Source organism: Sapajus apella, unplaced genomic scaffold, assembly GCF_009761245.1.
Source record: "Sapajus apella isolate SASKATOON/1434 unplaced genomic scaffold, GSC_monkey_1.0 scaffold938, whole genome shotgun sequence".
Classification (NCBI taxonomy): domain Eukaryota; kingdom Metazoa; phylum Chordata; class Mammalia; order Primates; family Cebidae; genus Sapajus; species Sapajus apella.
In genome coordinates, this window is record NW_022437864.1 from 10,918 (window position 1) to 21,099 (window position 10,182).

A 10,182-nucleotide genomic window follows, 5' to 3' on the forward strand; every position below is an offset into this window, starting at 1 on the left:
ATAAAAAATTAGCTGGGTGTGCGGCACATGCCTGTAATCCCAGCTACTGGGGAGGCTGAGGCAGGAGACTCCCTTGAACCTGGGAGGTCATGGTTGTGGTGAGCTGAGATCGCCCCATTGCACTGCAGCCTGGGCAACAGGAGTGAAACTTAGCCTCAAAAATAAATAAATAAATAAATAAATAAATAAAATATCCCACTATTATTGTGTGAGATTCTAAGTCTCTTTGAAGGTCTCTAAGAATCTGCCTTATGAATCTGGGTGTTCCTGTATTGGGTGCATATACATTTAGGATAGTTAGATCTCCTTGTTGAAGTGAACCCTTTACCATTATGTAATGCCCTTCTTTGCCTTTTTGATCTTCGTTGGCTTAAGGTCTGTTTCATCAGAAACTAGGATTGCGGCCGGGCGCGGTGGCTCAAGCCTGTAATCCCAGCACTTTGGGAGGCCGAGGCGGGTGGATCACGAGGTCAAGAGATCGAGACCATCCTGGTCAATATGGTGAAACCCCGTCTCTACTAAAAATACAAAAAAAAAAAAAATTGGCTGGGCATGGTGGCGCGTGCCTGTAATCCCAGCTACCCAGGAGGCTGAGGCAGGAGAATTGCCTGAACCCAGGAGACGGAGGTTGCGGTGAGCCGAGATCGCGCCATTGCACTCCAGCCTGGGTAACAAGAGCGAAAACTCCGTCTCAAAAAAAAAAAAAAAAAAAAAGAAACTAGGATTGCAACCTTGGCTTTTTTCTGTTTTCCATTTGCTTGGTAAATTTTCTTCCATCCCTTTATTTTGAGCCTATATGTGTTGTTGCATGTGAGATGAGTGTATTGAAGAGAGCATACTGATAGGTCTTGGTTATTTATCCAGCTTGCCACTCTGTGTCTTTTAAATGGAGCATTTAGCCCATTTACATTTAAGGTTAGTATTGATACATATGGATTTGATCCTGTTATCATGATGTTAGCTGGTTACTTTGCAGGCTTGCTTATGTGGTTGCTTTATTGTGTCACTAGTCTGTGCACTTGCTTGAGTGTGTTATGTAGTGGCTGGTAACTGTCTTTCCTTTCCAAATTTAGTGCTTCCTTCAGGAGTTCCTATAATGCAAGTCTGGTGGTAATGAATTCCCTCGGCATTTGTTTGTCTGAAGAGAATCTTATTTCTCCTTTACTTCTAAAGCTTAGTTGGGCTGGATATGAAATTCTGGGTTGGAAATTCTTTTCTTTAAGAATGTACAATATTGGCCCTCAATGTCTTCTGGCTTATAGCGTTTCCACTGAGAGGTACACTGGTAATCTGATTGGCTCCTCTTTGGAGGTGACCTGGCCTTTCTCTCTAGCTGCCCCTAATGTTTTTTCTTTCATTTCCAACCTTAGAAAATTGTATGACTATGTGTTTTGGGATGATCTTCTCATTGAATAACTTACTGAGGACCTCTGCATTTCTGAATTTGAATGTCAGCCTGTCTAATTAGGTTGGGGAAGTTCTCATGGATGATATTCTGAATTGTTTTTCAAATTGCTTCCATTTTGCCCATCTCTTTCAGGTACATGAATCATTCATAGAATCAGTTTTATACATATTCCCATGTTTCTATGAGGTTTTTTTCATTCCTTTTTATTCTTTTTTCTCTATTCTTGTCTTCCTGTTTTATTTCAGAAAGCCAGTATTCAAGCACTGAGATTCTTTCCTCCATTTGCTCTATTGTGCTATTCATATTGTGAGTGCACTATGGAATTCTTGTAGTACATTTTTCAGTTCTGTCACATTGGTTACACTATTCTTTAAACTGGATATTTTATCATTCAGCTCTTTCAATGTTTTATCATGATTTCTAGCTTCCTTGCATTGGGTTACAGTGTACTCCTTTAGGACAGTGAAATTCATTCCTATTAATATTATGAATTCTACATTTGTTGTTTCAGCCATCTCAGCCTTAGCCTGGTTCTGAACCCTTGCTAGCTTTTTAGTTTTCAGCATTCTTGTGCTGATTCTTTTTCATCTCTTTGGGCTTATCTACCTTCAATCTTTGAGGTTGATGACTTTTGAATGGATTTTGTTTTTCTCCTCTTTTGTTTTGTCTTTTAATAGTCTGACCACTTTTCTGTAGGGCTGCTACAGTTCGCTGGGAGCCTGCTCCTCAGATTTCCCAGTACCTAGAGTTATCGTCAGTGAAGGTTATGTAACAGCAGAGATGGCAGTCTGCCCCTTCCTCTAGGAGCTCTGTCTCAGGGAATTACAGGCCTATTGCCAGCCCAAACACACTTGTCAGAGGTGCTGGAGACCATGGTTGGGAGGTCTTGCCCAGTCAGGTGGAACAGCATTGTGGATCTGTTTTAAAACATAGTCTGGCCATGTTTTTTGTAGAGCAGGTATGCTGTGCTGGGAGTCTATTTTGACCCCTGGTATCTTTGGACACTCTGAAGCTTCAAGGCAGGAATGGCAAAGTTAACCAAACAGGAAAGTCAGAGGCCCACCCCTCCCTGAGTAGCTCTGTCCCAGGTAGGCGCAAGACTGCTGCAGTTGGCTGAAATTCCCAGCCAAAAGAATCTCACCCTGTGAAGCCATATGGAAGTGGGGACAGCAGTGGATTCAGCCTCTTTCCCAGGGGTACGTGTGGGGGCCTAACCTTCCATTTTGCCAGAGTTGCAGTTACTTTTGCCAGGGAGCCAGAAACCTGGAGTATCTAAAGCTCCATGGGTTGAGTTGTTTCCTTGATTAATCCCAATGCAAGTACCTGAATGTTTCAGTTGAAAGTGCTGTATTTACTTGTACCTATCATTCCTCCCCATGAGAGAAGGCAAAAATGAATAGGTGGAATCCAGTAGAACTGATTCTATTTAGAAAAATAGTAAACCACACGCAATACTGGATTTCTGGAGGGAGTACAGGGATTAGTGCCATCATCAAAAGGTTGAAATATGCAGGGAGAACAATTCTCATCAGATGCCCATTCAACTCGTTTATTTGATCAGTGTGGAAAACAGATGAATTTTAAAGATTTTACTTTCAACCGCCAAGACCAGTAATACATGTACACTGTCCTACTACAGGGATATATCAATTCTGCAGCCCTATACTACGATTTAGTCTGCAAGAAACTTGATCACATTTCCCATCCTTAAGACACTGCCCTGACCCATTCCATGGATGACTTTATGCTGACTGGATCTAGCAAACAAGAAGAAGCAACTACTCTAGACTTATTAAAAATAAGTTTGTGTGTCAGAGCATGGAAAATGTATCTGATAAAAATCAGGAGCCCCCTGAATCCCCAGTAGAAATTTCTAGGGGTCCAGTGATGGGGGCACATTAAGATAGTCCTTCTAAGATGACAGATAATGTGTTGCATCTGGCTCCTCCTACAACCAAAAAGCAGGCACAACATGTACTGCACTGTCATTTCAGAGGCAGCATGTTCCTCATTTGGGTGTGCTACTCTTGCCCATTTACTGAGGGATCTGACCTGAAAAACTGCCAGTTTTTAGCGGGGCCCGGAACATAAGAAGACTCTACAACAGGTCCAGGATTCTGTGCAAGTTACTCTGCCACTTGAATAAAATGATCCAACAGAGACTGAATTGACAGAGGCAGACAGGGAACTACTTGGAGCCTTTGGCAGCCTCCTGTAAGTGAATCACAGAATGATTTTAGATGCATGCTGGGAGAGAAAAGGTAATGTGGCAGGACTGGGAGCTGTGAGCAAAGCCCTGCCACCCTCTGCATATAACAACTCTCCTTTTGAGAAAAGCTTCTGGCTTGCAACTGGGCCTTAGTAGAGACTGAATGAGTCACTATGGGCCATGAAATGGCCATGTGACATGAGCCACCCATCATTAATTGGGTGTTGTCTGACCCATAAGCCATAATGTTGAGTGTGCACAGCAGCGCTCCATCAGCTAGAGGAACTGGTATACAGGAGATCAGGTTGAAGGAAGCTCTGAAGGCACAATTACATGACACCAGGAAATGTCCCACATGCTCATGGCTCCCAGTTCTGCTACATTACCTTTCTCCCCTAGCCTGTATCTATGGCCTCATAGGAGAGTTCCTTAAAATTAGTTGACTCAGGATGGGAAAACTAAGATCTGTGGATAGATAGTTCTGTATGATATGCAGGCATCCCTTCTGTGACATCCCTGAAGAGCTGTGTTGAAGGGAGACATTCCCAGTAGACAGAACTTTGAGTAGTGTAGCTGGTTATTAATTTTGCTTGAAAAGAGAAATGAACACAGATATGACTGTATATGGGTTTATAGGCTATAGCCAATGGCTTGATGGATGGTCAGATGATTTTAAAGAACATGATTGGAAAATTGTTGGCAAGAGGTTCTGGGGATAAGGTATGTTGATAGACCTTTCTAAATGTGCAAAAAATGGGCAGATATCTCTTATATGACTAATTCCAAAAGGTGACCTCAGCAGGAGAGGTTTTGATAAAGTGGATAGGATGACTCATTGTTTGTATACTTGTCATCCTCTTTGCTTAGTGGACTCATTAACAAAACGGCCATGGTGGTACAGATGGAGATCATGCGTGGGCTCAGTAACATAGATTTCTACTCACCAAAGCCTACCTGGCTACAACCACTGCTGGGTATGTACCAAATCTGCAATCAGCAGAACTTACCCTGAGTCTCCAATATGATGCCATTCCTGGAGGTGATTAGCCAGCTACTGGAGCAGGTTGATTACATTGAACAATTGCCATCATGAAAGAAGCATGGGTTTGTTCTTCCTGAAACAGATGTTTCCTCTGGATACAAATTTATGTTTCCTGCAAGTAGTGCTTCTGCCAAAGCAATATTCATGGACTTTAGAATGCCATATCTACCATGTGGTACCCTACACAGTGTTGCTTGGGATTAAGCAATTCACTTCACAGAAAATTAAGTGCCACAATGGGCCCATGAAATTCACAGGTCTTCCTGTGTTCTCCATCATCCTGAAGCAGCTGGTTTTACAGAAAGGCAGTATGGCCTTTTGAGCATGCATTTACTGTGAATGTGCGAGTTTTTATACAACTTTCTCCAGAATTGCATATGCTCTGAATCAGCATCCATCGCATGGTGCTGTTGATCCCATAGCCAAGATCCGTGTGTCCAGAAATTACCAAATAGAAATGGGAGTCACAAGATTCACTATTACCCATGGAGTTCCACTTGCAAAATCTTTGCTTCCTGTCCCCACAACCTTATGTCCTGAGGGTCTGGAGGTTTTCCAAAGGGAGGAATGCTCCCTCAGGAGACACATATATGATCCCACTGAGCTAGAAGCTAAGGCAGCCACACAGCCCCTTCAGCTCCTCATGCTTCTGAATCAACAGACAAAGGAAAGGGCTACTGCATTGTCTGGGGTGATTGGTCCTGGTCATCAGGGGGAAATTGGTCTGCTACTAAACACTGGTAGCAAATAAGACTGTTTGGAACACAGGCAAGGTGTTAGAGCATCTCTTAGTCATACTCTGTTCTATAATTAAAGTCAATAAAAACTACAACAGCCCAAGTCAGGCAGGACTACTAATGACCCATACCCTTTAGGAATGAATGTCTGAGTCACACAAGCAGGAAAAGAAACCTGATCAGCTGAGGGGCTTGCTGAAAGTAATGGAAATATGGTATGGTTAGTGAAAAAAGCTATTTATAAATGCCAGTTGTGGCCAGCATGGTGGCACATGCCTGTAATCCCAGCACTTTGGAGGCTGAGGCAGGTGGATTGCTTACGTCTATGAATGCGAGACCAACCTGGGCAACATGCTGAAACTCCATCTCTACTGAAATAAATACAAAAAATTAGTCAGTCTTGGTGGTGTGCTTGTAGTCTCAGCTACTAAAGAGATTGAGGTAGGAGGATCACTTGTTCCTAGCAGGTGGAGGTTGCAGTGACCCAAGGTAATGCCACTGTACTCCAGCCTGGTCTACAGAACAAGACCCTGTTTCAAATAAATAAGTAAATAAATAAATAACCAGCTGTAACCATGTGACCAGTTACAGAAATAGAGATGGTAAATGTTCTATTACTTCCTTATTTTTTATAAATATATTTATGTCTGTGTGTATATATCCATACATGTATTAAGCAAACACCTTTGTTTTCATTGTTTTCTTATCATCTTACAATAAAACATAAGACGTGTTAATAATAGTTCCCTTTTATTAATGATGGTTTAACTTTTATTAAACATGGTATTTAGTTTACAGTATATCAAAGAGAAGAGTGCATATCATGCATTCAGTTTGAATCTTTTTCTGGGGAAAGGGTTAGTGTGTATTTAGTTGGATGTAAGATAGTTGGATGTAAGATAGTTGTATTATCATTGGCAAAAGTATGACTTTATAATTGTTTTTATTTGGAGACTAAGTATGCTTTAAGAAAAGGTTTATGGGTGCCAAGTTCACAAGCATGGGCTGGGGTGGTTGGTCTTATGTGTTAATTTGACTAAGCCATAGTATCTAGTTATTTAATCAAACACTAAATGTATATGTCGCTATGATGGTGTTTTGCAGTTGTGGTTAAAATCTGATATCAATTGATCTTTTTGTCCCTGGGATGGAGACTCACTCTGTCACCCAGGCTGGAGTGCAATGACACGATCTCGGTTCACTGCAACCTCCACTTCCCGGGCTCAACCGATTCTCCTGACTCAACCTCCCAAGTAGCTAGGATTGTAGGCATGTGTCATCACCACATTCAGCTAATTTTGTATTTTTAGTAGAGATGGGATTTCACCATGTTGGTCAGACTGGTCTCAAACTTCTGACTTCAGGTGATCCACTTGCCTTAGTATCCCTAAGTTCGGGGATTACAGGTGTGAGCCACTGCACTTAGCCTCAGTTGATTTTATGAAAATGAATTTACCCTAAAAAATGTGAATGAGACTTTTTGAATGAGTTGAAGACCTTTGGGCAAACTATGAGGCTTCCAAGACAAGAAAATATTCTGCCTCAAGATGACAGTAGCAACTACAGTTTAGGTTACCAGTCTGCCAGTCTGGTCTACAAATATTAGACTGATGACTGCAACATTGTGACTTTCCAGCCTGCCAGGCTGCTGAGGTGTAATATGTGACAACAATAACTTAAAATTAGGGGTGGAAACAGATGTAAAGAAGCAGAGTTTTTTTTTTTTTTTTTTGAGGAGGGACTTGATCCACTGCTGGCTATGAAGGCTACGAAGGTTTGCCCCAGGAAGTGGAAACTTCAAGTGCTGGATTCATGGGATGTTGATGAAATAAGCAGAGTTTTCATATGTGATTGAAGTTGGTTTGAATTCAAGATTGTTATAAGTATATTGTTACATGTAATACCACAGGAATCACAAGCAAAATATGCATAAAATATACACAAAAGAAAATGAGAATGCAATTAAAACATATCACTAGAAAAAAACCACAGGATCTGAGAGCTGTGTCAGATGACTGGGCAGCCATGGCATCCTATTTCAATAAACACGAGTGTGAGCCATTGGACCCCAAGCAGGAGGCTCGAACCAACATGCTGCTGGAGCTCTCAAGGTCACTTTTCAATAGGATGGACTTTGAGGACTTGGGGTTGGTAGTAGATTGGGACTACCACCTGCCTCCAACAGCTGCCAAGACTGTTGTGAACCTCCCCAGGATAGTTGTCTGAGGCTCTCAGGCTGAGCTCAAGTGCCCCGTGTGTCTTTTGGAATTTGAGGAGGAGGAGATTGCCATTGAGATGCCTTGCCATCACCTCTTCCATTCCAGCTGCATTCTGCCCTGGCTAAGCAAGACAAATTCCTGTCCCTTGTGCCACCATGAGCTGCTCATTAATGATGACACTTATGATGAGCACAGATGAGATAATTCTCGAAAACAGCAGCAGCAGCATCAACTGGAGAACCTTCAGGGAGCCATGTACATGTTAGAAGACTGGGACTGAGCGCCGGCCCTCTATGTTTTCCTTACAAACCTTGAGGACGATCCAAGATGGCCGTTTAGGAACAGCTCAGGATTGCAGCTCCCAGTGAAAGCACAGAGGGTGAGTGGACGCCGCGTTTTTATTGCCCACAGGCTAGGAAATTCCCAGGCGGAGGAGCTCCACGGTCGCCAGCGCAGCTGTTTCGGCCAGCGTGGCTGTGCCGGCTGGCGCTGCTGCTTTGCCCAGCGCGGCTGCTTTATCGGTGCCCCGGAGCCGCGGTTCTCCGTACAGAATACACCGGTCCGGGGGCCCTTTTGGCTGGCGATTGGAGCCACTGGAAGTCGCCCATTCGCCGGTTCAAAAAGGGGACTGAGCAGAGAACCAGGACAGTAGATTCCAGGGCAAAAAAAAAAAAAAAAAAAAAAAAAGCGCCACAAACCTCAGTGCCACTGTTTAAGCCAGCGCAGTGAGTGGTCGCATGGGAAAACAAACAGACCCTGGCGCCTCTTCAACAGGTGACTGGAACACAAAATTAAAAAAGGTTCTGAGGCAGGGAACCAGGCGATCAGGCTCGGCTGGTTCCACCCCCACAAAAGAACAGCAATGAGAAACTCTGGATTGAGAGTTTCACAGCAAGCGCAGCTGAACCCGGGACGGTCCAGCTGTGTGGGGGAGGGGTGTTCGTCATTACCAAGGCAGCCGGCCGTTGCCAAGGCAACCCGCCATTACTGAGGCAGCCCGCCATTGCCAAGGCAACCCGCCACAGCAGAGAGACTCCGCCTTAAAGGAGGCGGGTCACCATCGCCAAAGCAGTTCTAACTACAGCCATATAAACAGGACTGCAGGGAAGTTCACTTGGCAGCGAGGCGGAGTCCACAGCAGCTCAGCAAATCTGCTATAGGCAGACAGTGACTACGCTGCCTCCTTGTTGGGCTGGGCAGGTCTGAAGGAAAAAAAAAAAAAAGAAGGCAGCAGCATAACGGAAACTCATAAATAAAGCCCTAAATCCCTGGGACAGAACACCTGGGAACAAAAAGCAGTTTATGAGTTCTGCTGCAGCAGACCTAAAAGTACCTGCCCAGCAGCTCTGAATGAACAACAGAGCTCACAGCTCACCATTTGAGCTCCTATAAAGAAGAGACCGTCTTCTCAAGCAGCTCCCTGACCCCTATATATCCAAAAAGACACCTCATAAAAGAGAGATCAGATTGACACTAGGTGGGTATCCTTCTGGGACAAAGATAGCAGAAGAAGAAAACTGGTAAGAACCCTTGCTGTTCAGCAGCTGCTGCAGGTGAACGCCAGGCAAGCAGGGCCTGGAGTGTACCTCAGCAGACCTACAGCAGAGGGGCCACACTGTCAGAAGGAAAACCAAGAAACAGAAATAACCTCATCATCAACAAACAGAACGTCAATCTGAAAGATTTGAGACCCAATCTGAAAGCCAGCAACTATAAAGTCGACAGGTGGATAAATCCTTAAAGATGGGAAGAAACCAGCGCAAAAAGGATGAAAACACCCGAAACCAGAACACCTCTCCTCCTACAAGGGATCTCAACTCCTCACCAGCAAGGGAACAAGGTTGGAGGGAGAACGAGTGTGATGAAATGGCAGAATCAGACTTGAGAAGGTGGGTAGTAAAAAACTTCTGTGAACTTAAAGAACATGTTCTAATCAAATGCAAAGAAACTAAGAACCTTGAAAAAAGATTGGACGAAATGCTAACGAGAATGGACAAAATAGAAAGGAATATAAGTGAATTGATGGAGCTGAAAAACGCAACATGAGAACTTAGTGAAGCATGCACAAGTACCAACAGCCGAATTGACCAAGCAGAAGTAAGGATATCAGAGGTCGAAGATCAACTCAATGAAATAAAACGGGAAGGCAAGACTGGAGAAAAAAGGGTAAAGAGGAATGAACAAAATCTCCAAGAAATGTGGGACTATGTGAAAAGACCTAATCTACATCTGATAGGCGTACCCAAATGCGACAAAGAGAATGAATCCAAGCTGGAAAATACTCTTCAGGATATTATCCAGGAAAACTTCCCCAACCTAGCAAGGCAGGCAAACATTCAAGTCCAGGAAATACAGAGAACACCACAAAGATATTCGTCAAGAAGAGACACCCCAAGGCACATAATCGTCAGATTCACCAGGGTCAAAATGAAGGAGAAAATACTAAGGGAAGCCAGAGAGAAACGTCGGGTTACCCATAAAGGGAAGCCCATTAGGCTCACAGCAGATCTCTCAGCAGAAACCCTACAAGCCAGAAGAGAGTGGGGGCCAATATTCAACATCCTTAA

At 43.6% G+C, this 10,182-nt stretch overlaps 1 pseudogene; it reads left to right on the top strand.

Annotated features, from left to right (window-relative positions):
• Positions 1–6,791: 6,791 nt before the first annotated feature.
• Positions 6,792–7,922, top strand: LOC116546469 (annotated as a pseudogene).
• Positions 7,923–10,182: the final 2,260 nt, after the last annotated feature.